The following is a 10,440-nucleotide window of genomic DNA, read 5'->3' on the forward strand; positions in this document are numbered from 1 at the left end:
CCCTGCCAGCCACAGACTCCTGGTCTTTGGGTAGATAGGCTTTGGAAAACAGCAGTGTGGGGAGCAGCATGGGATTAAGATCTAGCAACTGAAGGGGCACCTGGGTGGCTCAGTTGGGGAAGCGTCTGCCTTCGGCTCAGGTCAGGATCCCAGGGTCCTGGAATCGAGCCCTGCATCGGGCTCCCTGCCTAGCAGGGAGTCTGCTTGTCCCTCTCCCTCTGCCCACCCCCCCGGCTCATGCTCTAATAAAAAAATAAAATCTTAAAAAAAAATAATAGTACTGACCTTGTAGGGTGTCTTCGTACCATGGAACCCAAACAGTAGGGAGAGTGCTCGAGGTGGGCTCCCACATGCCAACAGAGGAGCCTCGCAGACACATGGTTGAGCTAAGAGCCCAGCAAGACAGCAGGATGACGGGGAGATACAACGTGGACTATGCCCGTCACAGAGGGTTATGTAGCAGCACACGGCTGTGTCCTACAAATATAAAGATGTATAGAAACGATGGACACGAAGTTCCCTTTGGTGGTCACCTCTGGAGTAGAGGCAGGAGATGCTCGCAGGAGGGTAGGTACACAGGGTTTGGTCTGTATCGGCAGTGTTTGATCTCATTCGGTGCAAGAAACACAAATCAATGTATTGCGTTAAAAAAAAAAAGGGTTTTACTGAAGTAAAATTCCTATCACATAGAAGTCACCATTTGAACCACGTTAAACTGTATCGTTCACATTTTTTTAAATGTAAGCTCTACACCCAATGTGGGGCTCGAACTCATGACCCCCAAGATCAAGAGTCGCACGCTCTACTGACTGAGCCCGCCGGGCGCCCCGGACGGTTCACAGGTAGAGTACAATTCTACCATTTTTGTGCCACCCGCAGACGTCGTATGAGAGACCGTCCGCCCTCTTCCTCTGTCCTTCTGCCCCTGGCTTGTTCATCTTTCAGATAGTAGCTGACACACACCTCCCCCCGGGCAAGCCCTTTCCCGGACCCCCAAAGCCAGGACGGGGCCTCCGCCAAAGGCTCGGAGACCTTGCGCTGTCACCATGCCCGTCACCGTTCAGAGTTACTGGTTTAGCGTCTTTCTCGGCTAGGCACGCCGCTCTGGGCACTTGAGGGCAGGGGCTGCATCTTCCTTTAGAGGCAAAGGTACTAGCCTACAGTTGGGCCCCCATCACTGAACAAATATTTCTGGGTTTTTTTTAAGATTTTATTTATTTTTCAACAGCGAGAGAGGGAACACGAGCAGGGGGAGCGGGAGAGGGAGAAGCAGGCCTCCCGCTGAGCAGGGAGCCCGATGCGGGGCTCGATCCCAGGACCCTGGGATCATGACCTGAGCCGAAGGCAGACACTTAACGACTGAGCCACCCAGGTGCCCCAGAACAAATATTTCTTGAGTACCGACGCTGTGCCAGACACTGGGCATCTGGGCATATGCAGCAGTGAACAAAACAGGACTCCCTGCCCACCTAACGCTGCCAAGTATATTTATTGAATAAAATGATTGTTGAATGAATGAATTCAGACCGATGGAAAACCCCACAGAAAAACAGCTCAGCCTCCCGGCTCCCTATTCCCCTCCCCACTAGGGGCGCTTGGGAGCAGAGGGAAGTGAAAACGTAAAAGCAAGCACCTGCTCCTGAGAAAAATGCAGGCAAGGGATGCCTGGGTGGCTCAGTCGATTAAGCATCTGCCTTTGGCTTGGATCATGATCCCGGGGTCCTGGGATCCTGGGATCAAGTCCCGCGTCGGGCTCCCTGCTGCTCCCCCTGCTTGATGTGCGCGCGCTCTCTCTCTCAAATAAATAAAATATTTTAAAAAAATAGAAAATGCAGGTAAGGGGGCCAAGGGCGGTGGCGGTGGTGGGGGGAGGGGCCTGGGAGGTTCCATGCACCACCCAAGGGACCCTAGTGCAAGCGGCTCCACTTGATTAATTTTGCCGGGGAATTTGCCTAGATGGTAGGGGGAAATTCCTGCTCTCTCTGAGGCCCATGCCACAGCTCAGCTTCTCCACAATCATCAACCTGCCTCATCCCTCCGGTGCAGAGTGTAATGAAAACAATGGATGCGCAAGCAAAGTTCATGCGTAATTCAGCATGGGGGGCAGCGAGGAAGCTGGGATTTCTCCCCCAGGCCCCTCACTTTCCGCCCCTCTCCATTCTCATCTCACCCCCCTGGGCAGTGGATCTCAAGGTGTGGTCCAAGTGCAGCAGCTTGTTAGAAATGCAAATTCTGAGCCTGGGGGCTCAGGTGGTTAGGCGTCTGGCTTTTGGTTTCCGCTGCCGTCATGATCTCAGGGTCATGGGATGGAGCCCCATGTTGGGCTCTGCGCTCAGCGGGGAGTCTGTTTAAGATGCTCTCTCTCCCTCTGCCCCTCCCCACCCCTCTCTCTCTCTCTCAAATAAATAAAATCTTAAAAAAAAAAGAAAGAAATGCAAATTCTCAGGCCCCATCCCAGAGCTAGGGAATCAGGTGCTCTGGGGGTGGGGCTGGCTGGCTGTGTTTAACAAGCCCTCCAGGGGGTTCTGATACCCGCTAGCGGGCTGCACGAGGAATCATCCGGGGAGCTTTAAAAGCTGCTGATGGCTGGCATCCCCCACCTTTAGGGAGTCTGAAGTAACAGGTCTGGGAAGAGGCCAGGCGATTCTAACACGCACCCACAGGGCAGGCCTGAGATCCGCTCCCCTGGTTCTGTGATAGGGCAGAGAAAAAGAACTGCTCACCTACCTACAAGGGGTTTGTTTCTGCGCTGACCTGACCTAGCAGGGTATTTCCGGCACTTGAGTGCATCGGAATCCCCTAGAGGCTTGTTAAAGCGGCTGCGTTTCTGATTTAGCAGGTCTAGGGTACACGGAGAATTTGCATTTCTAACCAGTTCCCAGGTAATGCTGCTGGTCTGAAGACCTGAAAACCACTGCCCTAGATGATCCTTAGAACAGCCCTCCGGGGTCAGGAGCATTACCCTCATTTGCCAAATAGGGAAAGTGAGGCACACGGCAGCCAAGTGACTCGCCCAAGGTCACGTAGTCCGTTGTGGAGCTGGATGTGAAACCAGTCTGTCAACCCCAGAGCTCACGGTCCTTCCTGGGTGACCTGTGTTCAGCATGGGACCTGGATTTGTTCTGAGGAAAATCTTGAGCTCTTTCCCCCTGCCAACACCTTCCTCCCAGTCCCCCTCTTCGGGGCCAGCAAGAGGGTGGCAGCTTCGGACGCCTTTCTTTGTGTTGACAAAGACTCCCATCCAAGTACTAACCAGGCCCGACTGACTAGGCCTCAACCTTGGGCTCTGTCCTTGCCCCAGTGGTTCTACCTGCTTAATCCAGTTTCAGCAAGAAGCCTGGTGAGTCAGTCTAGCCCAAAGCGCCCACCCTTGCTATCTGATCAAATTTCTCACCCCCCACCGTCACTATCCCATCACCCTGGCCCCCTTCAGCAAAAATCCCATCAAGTTGGTTTAGCCAGGATCCCCTTTACCCCTGGCATTTCCTCTTGGTCATTCCAGCGACTCCCACCCTACTCCCTGGCCATACATCTCCCCCAGTGCAAAGCCCCACTGCAGTGGTCCCTACGCACATCAGGAAGGTCCTGAATGAAGTCCGCTGCCATCTTTAACAAGTGCCACCATTTTCTCTTAACAAGTGCTCACCTTCCTCCAAGGTCTCTCCCGCAGCTGCTCGGTGCCTTCTGGGGCCCTGCTTCTTTGGGGCCGCATACCAGCCCGGCTCCCCTCGGCTTCCCTGAAGTCCCCTTCACTTTGCCCCGGCACCCTACCCCCTCACGGACCAGCATCTGCCAACCGCGGTCACCTTTGCACTAAGCCCAGTTGGCTCTTGTCTCTTTGGAGCGCTCCTGCCTTCCACATGGGGAGACCTTACCAAAGTTAGCGGACCTCTCAGGATGGAACTTACGGCATTCATGGCAGAACCCGAGATCCCTCAGACAGCCACTCATTTCAAGTTTATCGGACATCTGTGGAGCACATCCCATGCTGGGTGTTGGGGACTGAAGTGTACGGAAGACTTTCACCACTGCCTTTTTTTTTTTTTTATTTTAACCGAGGAGACAGGGAGACAAATGCTTTAGGAGACCAGGGAGCACAAGCCGGGGATTCGGTCTGGGCTGTTCATTGCTGCCTAGAGCGGAACCAGGCCCAGAGGTGCTCAACAAGTATTTGATGAATGAATGAATGAATGAATGGAATGGCGAACTTGCCTGAGAGATTGCCCTTTTCTTTCTCCCCCGGTGTTAGCCGAGCCCAGAATGTTCTAGCCTGTTGATGTAAATGATGTGTCTGTTTGGGGGTGATGTTCTGGTCGACTATGGACACCCAGAGGGCATTTATCCAAAAGTGCCCATTCCAAACCTTCACTGCAGCCTCTGATCTCCCACTGTCCCGGTGCCAGGCTCCCAGAAGGGGCTCGAGAAGTACTCGGGAGTCCCCAAGGAGACAGTGGAAGTCAAACAAATACCATGCACGAGATGGGCAAAGCCACTGAAGGAGAAAGGGGGGAGAGCTAGAGGAGTGGCCGATGGGTGAGCCGCAGCTGGGGAAACCAAACCGTCTTGGCAGGCCCCAGAGTGTCCTGAGTTTAGCACTGAAAGTCCAGAGGCCCAGAAAACCCTGGGTCCCGGGCAACCCTGGACTCGGGTTACCCTAGCTGCTGGGGAAGGGAGAGAGTGGGGTCTGGGTTTCCCAGGAAAGGAGCCCTGGGGAAACCCGAGAGAAAAGAATAAAAGTGCTAAATTCTACAATTACTTGTTTACACGCCTGAGGTCAGGGGCTGGATCTGGTTCAAATCCAGATGGCCCACCAGGGGAGGTGGCCTGTTTAAGGTTTCAGATTCTGCAATCTGCAGACCAGGGTTTCCATCTTCTTCTGAGCCTCCATTTTTCTGAGTTGTAAAATGGACCCAATGACATTACTTTCTTGGGGCGCCTGGGGGCTCAGTCGGTTAAGCATCTGACTCTTGATCTAGGCCCAGGTCTTGAGCTCAGGGTTCTGAGTTCATGCCCCGTGTTGGGCTCCACGCTGGGCATGAAGCCTACTTAAAACACAAACAAAAAAACCCACAGTACTTTCCTCTCAGGTAAAACAAGAGAAATGTAAACTGCTGGGCATATAGGAAATAAAGTGTTAGCATTTTTGCCTGGCCAATAGTGTGTGCTCAGTAAATATGTGACCCTTGATGGCCCCCTGATGAAGAGAGTAGGGTAGAAGGCTTGGGGGGGGGGGGCGTGCGGTGATCTTTGTCTCTGGCCCCCAGCCCCCTCTCAGCCCCTGCTCGGGGAGGGGCAAAGAACACAGGTCTTCCCCTGACCTTTATTGATGGCGTTAAGAGTATCAGGGCGCCTGGGTGGCTCAGTTGGTTAAGCGACTGCCTTCGGCTCAGGTCATGATCCCGGAGTCCCGGGATCGAGTCCCACATCGGGCTCCCGGCTCGGCGGGGAGCCTGCTTCTCCCTCTGACCCTCTCCCCTCTCATGCTGTTTCTCTCTCTCTCTCTCTCAAATAAATAAATAAATAAAATCTTAAAAAAAAAAAAAAGAGTATCAGGAGAAGCAGGTGTTAATCCAAGAGGGAGCCAGGTCCATCTATGGAGAGATGAATCTTCCGCCAGCCTGGCTTCTCCCTTCTCTGCCCTCCCCTCCTCCAATGCTCTCGTCCCCAGCCTCCCTCCTCAGTCACAGCCCTACTCCACCAGCTCTAGCACCTACTCTGGCCCACACGCAGGTGGAGAAAAGCCCCCAAGCACACTGACCGGGCCCACTTTAAGTTAATGACTGAGAACTTCCTCTGCACCCCAAACACTGCCCACTCATCATCCCGTATTTGCCCAGTCCATTCGCCCTTCCGCTTTCCTAGGGGACAATCTCCCACCTCCCGTGATGTCCTCATACCTCCAACATCTCCTCCATCCTCACTCAAGGCTCACGGCCTTGCTTCCTGGCTCACCCAGCTGGCTGAAGAGGACTTCTGCAGCCTCCACCACCCCAGCTACCCAGCCACAGCCTCTGCCATGTCCACGCGGCCACTGGGGACAGACTGTCCCCTGCTCCCACCTCAAGCCAACACCATGCCCTGTCGTCCACACAACGAGGGGGCTTTTCTCTTCTCTCTCCCATGGCGCTAATCATTCCCTCACAACTACATCGGTCCCACTAGCATACAAACCTTTCTGGTTTCTTCCATCTTAAAGAACGTTCCCGTGAGCTGGCCTCCTCTTGCAGCTACCACCCCATGTCTCTGCTTCCCGCAGGAGCAAAATATTCAAAAGAGTTGTCTATCTGTGCTGCCTTTTTCTTTTCTCGCTTCTTTCCTTTTCCTTGTGGAATGTAAAGCACCTAGAAGAGTGCCTAAGACAGTAATGCGCTCATATGACTGAGCAATTCAATCCTCGGATACAGACCCAAAGGAATTAAAAGTAAGAACTCAATTAGAGGGGCGTGTGGGTGGCTCAGTCGGTGGAGCATCTGACTGTCATGTTCGGCTCAGGTCATCATCTCAGGATCCTGCGATCAAGCCCTGCATCAGGCTCTGCGCTCAGCACGGAGTAGGCTGCTCTCCCTCTCCCTCTGCCCTCCCCCCAGCTTGCACACGCTCGCACTCTCTCTCAAATAAATAAATCTTCAAAAAAAAACCAAAAGAACTCAAATACAGCATGCCAACATTGTCCAACCGTGTTCATAGCATTATTGCAATAGCCCAAAGGTGGAAACAACCCAAGAGTCCATCGATGGATGAATGGATAAACAAAGTGAGGTATATCTACACCATGGGATATTATTCAGCCATACAAAGGAAGGAAATTCTGACACATGCTACAACATGGATGAATCTTGAAAACATTATGCTAAGTGAAATAAGGCAGACATAGCAGAACAGATATTGTGTGATTCTAATTCCATGACATATCTAAAACAGGCCAATGCACAGAGACAGAAGGTAAAACACAGGTCACCACGGGCTGAGGGGAGGGGAATAGAGAGTGCTTGATGGTTACCAAGTTTCTGTTAGGGGTGATGGAAAAGTTTTTTGATGACTTTAGGTGTGATGATGACTTTTTTTTAAAGATTTTATTTATTTATTTGCACGCGGGCATGCGCGCACGCGCGTGAGAGAGAGAGAGAGTACAAGTAGATGGAGAGGCAGAGGCAGAGAATCTCAAGCAAACTCCAAGCTGGGCACAGAGCCTGATGCAGGACTCGATCTCATGACCCTGAGATCATGACCTGAGCCCAAACCAGAAGTCAGACACTTAACCGAATGAGCCACCCAGGCGACCCTGTGGTGATGACTTTTTAGATACAATACAAAAGGCAGAATCCATAAAAGAAATAATTGATTAAGTTGGAGTTCATTCCAATTAAAAACTTCTGGTCTGGAAAAGACAATGTAAGGGGTGGGCAGACAAGCCACAGAATGGGAGAAAATGTTTGCAGAAGACTGTTATCGAAAATATACAAAAAACTCTCTAAACTCCACAATAAAAAAACAAAACAACTAGATTGAAAACATGGGCCAAAGATCTTAACAGACACCCCACCAAAGAAGATAAACAGATGGGATTAAGTATATAAAAAGATGCTTTACATCATATGTCATCAGGGAAATGCAAGCAAAAGAATAATGAGATACCACTATGCACCTGTTAGAATGGCCCAAACCTGTAACACTGACAACATCAAATGCTGGCGAGGATGTGGAGCAACAGGAACTCCTATTTATTGCAGCTAGAAATGCAAAATGGTACAGCCTCTTAGGCACAAAGTTTAGCAGTTTCTTTTATAACCCTGAACATATTCTTGGGGCGTCTGGGTGGCTCAGTTGGTTAAACGTGGGGGTGGGGGGATGAGTTAGCCCAGTGATGGGTATTAAGGAGGACACGTACTGCATGGAGCACTGGGTGTTATACGCAAACAATGAATCGTGGAAGACTACATCAAAAACTAACGATGTACTGTATGGTGATTAACATACCATAATAAAATTAAATTAAAACAAAAAACGTCCAACTCTTGATTTCGGCTCAGGTCACAATCTCAGGGTTGTGGGATCAAGCCCCATGTCAGGGTCCATGCCAAGCGTGGGATTCTCTCTCTCCTCTCCCTCTGCCCCTTGACTAACCGCCTCCCTGCCGCTCACACACATGCTCTCTCTCTCTCAAAAAAACAATTCAGAAAAAAACAAACACTAAACATACTCTTAAGCCAGGAAACCTGGCCCGTTACAACCTTTTTATAGTCATCCTCTTAGGCACTACCCAAGTGAAATACTGGCTATAGTTGTAATGACTGAGCAGTGATTGCTTCCACCCTCACAACTTTTTTTTTTAATTTTAATTAAAAAAAAATATTTTATTTATATATTTTGAGAGAAAGAGAGAGCACACACAAGTGGGGGGAGAGAGGGAGTAGGGGTGGGAGGGTCAGAGGGAGAGGGAGAGAGAGAATCTTAAGCAGGCTCCATGCCCAGCACAGAGCCCCACACAGGGCTCCATCTTATGACCCTGAGATCATGACCGGAGCTGAAATCAAGAGTCAACAGCTTAACTGACTGAGCCACTGGGCGTCCCCATCCTCATGGCTTTGAGCAGTTTCACACGGGTCTCTGAAAAAGCCACACCAATGACTCTGAAGAAGACATCTTTATTGGTTTGTCTTCCTCAAGTTACCCTGAGAGAGAGATTTTCCCACTGGTCAATTGGACAATGCCACACTGACACCCCTGAACTCTGAGGGTCCTGGCAACAGACCCCACCCTTGACCTAACCCCATAAGCTTAGCAAAGACTAACTCACAGGGTGAAAAGAAGTGAAATATAGTTACAGACAGAATGGCATTCAGACATCATACTTACTTATCCGTGTGGAGGCAGCTGAGACTATTCTTGATGGATGTTCCCCCTGGTCATTCAGCAGGATTGGCTGTAAAAGTTGAACAGTGTGTGACATTTTGGGCAGGGAGAAACCTGGCATGTCTGATGGCTCATCTTTCCCGTAATCTACTTCAGAACATCCTTAGCACACTTTACCAGCTTCATCGTCTGCCCACTTATTGGGGAGCATGGGGAGGACGGCAACAGTGGGATGAGGTTCCTGTCTGTAAATCCTCCATATTCAACTGAGGCAAAAGGTAGACCCATTACCAGAGATAAGTGACTTGCAATGCCCATGCCATAAATTAATTGCCGGTTGAAGATCTGAGCAAGTGACAACACAGATCTGAGCATATCAAGTGAGTTTGCAAAGGAGTCTACCATAATCCAAAAGTCCTGTCTCTGGATTGGTCCTGCAAAATTTTTGGTCAAGATTTCAAGGCCCTTCCGAGGGAGAAGGAGGTGCATTTGCTGAATAAACTGCAAATCCTAGTGATTCCCGGCATGCATCAACAATATTGCTGTCATTTCGGTATTAGGCTCTATTCTCACGTTTTCCTGTGAATGGTTCTCTGATATATGTACTGTGGCCAAGGTAACAATTTGACCATCTTTCTGGAATAATTGCACCTTTGGTGAGACTATATTGTGACATACGTAGTTACCAATTATTGATATATCAAAACGAGTTGACCTTCAGTTTGCACATTCAGCTCCTACTGAAAGCAACTGCAAATACTTGGCTTGATCCTGGCAGAACTCTGTAAAATAAAGAATAGCAACAAAAACCATGGGCATTATTTTAAAAGTCAAAAGCTAGTTCTGTGAAAGATTTTTTAAAAACAGACCTCTGGCAAGCATTATCAAGAATAAAAGAGAGACGATGGGGCGCCTGGCTGGCTCAGTCGTTAGGCGTCTGCCTTCAGCTCAGGGCATGATCCCAGGGTCCTGGGATCGAGCCCCGCATTGGGCTCCCTGCTCCGCGGGGGGCCTGTTTCTCCCTCTCCCACTCCCCCTGCTTGTGTTCCCTCTCTCGCTGTGTCTCTCTCTGTCAAATAAATAAATAAAATCTTCAAAAAAAAAAAAAAGAATAAAAGAGAGACGATGTGAATAAATAAAATACAGAAAGATAAGGAAGAAATAAAAACAGACACAAAAGTGATGATTAAAAAAGAAGAAAAAGCATTTTTTAAAAAAGATTTTATTTATTTGAGAGAGAGCGCGCACAAGTGGGGGCATGGGACAGGGAGAAGCAGGCTCCCCACCGAGCAGGGAGCCCGATGCGGGGCTCGATCCCAGGACCCTGGGATCATGACCTGAGCCGAAGGCAGACACTTAACTGACTGAGCCACCCAGGCACCCCAAGAAAAAGCATTTTGAGTAACTGCACTAATAAAATTAAAAACAAAAATGAAGTAAGTCCTAGAAATATATAAAATGTCAAAATCTGATCAAGGAGGAGATGACGAATTCCAGGCCACCAAGTCTGAAGAGACTGAAATGGTAGTCAAAGAAATCTAATGGGAGAAGATATTTGCAAATGACACATCCAATAAAGAGTTAGTA

The 10,440-nt window shown here is 49.8% G+C and overlaps 1 long non-coding RNA gene across 1 annotated transcript; it reads right to left on the reverse strand.

Moving 5' to 3' along the window:
• Positions 1-291: 291 nt before the first annotated feature.
• Positions 292-9,623, reverse strand: LOC145717976 (uncharacterized). The gene is made up of 3 exons (XR_014141499.1): positions 9,540-9,623; positions 8,857-8,923; positions 292-477 (listed from the first exon to the last, which is right to left on the reverse strand). It is a non-coding gene; the product is annotated as an uncharacterized LOC145717976 (long non-coding RNA).
• Positions 9,624-10,440: the final 817 nt, after the last annotated feature.

Source organism: Leptonychotes weddellii, chromosome X (assembly GCF_054177405.1).
Source record: "Leptonychotes weddellii isolate Sample4059 chromosome X, ASM5417740v2, whole genome shotgun sequence".
NCBI lineage: Eukaryota > Metazoa > Chordata > Mammalia > Carnivora > Phocidae > Leptonychotes > Leptonychotes weddellii.